The sequence below is a fragment of the Buceros rhinoceros genome, unplaced genomic scaffold (assembly GCF_000710305.1).
Source record: "Buceros rhinoceros silvestris isolate BGI_N320 unplaced genomic scaffold, ASM71030v1 scaffold24678, whole genome shotgun sequence".
NCBI lineage: Eukaryota > Metazoa > Chordata > Aves > Bucerotiformes > Bucerotidae > Buceros > Buceros rhinoceros.
The window spans coordinates 26,961-27,327 of NW_010429001.1; positions in this window are offsets into that span (position 1 = coordinate 26,961).

Here is a 367-nt window from a genome sequence, read left to right on the forward strand (position 1 = left end):
GACTGGTGTTGGCCGCCCAGCCACTCCAAACAAAGCTGGAGCCCTTCTTTTGCCTTGGAATAGGAACTACATCCTCCACCCAGAACCAGAGGGCTGCGGCGGGGGGAGCTGCACCTAGAGCAGCACTTGCTGGTGTGAAAATAATACAGGATTTTTGGAGCCAGTAGCCTGGGGGAACTTCTTCTTTGGGAACCTGTAACAACCCTGCCGCATTCTCTGCCACAGAGTGCTGCAGAAATGGAGATCTCAGACGGGTTCAAAAAGGGAAGAGGCGAATCCACGAGTCCCAACCACAAGCAGTGATTCAACACGACGGGCTGGCTCCAGGGCCACAGCGGGACCTGCTGCCCCGTCCTTCCCCACCCCA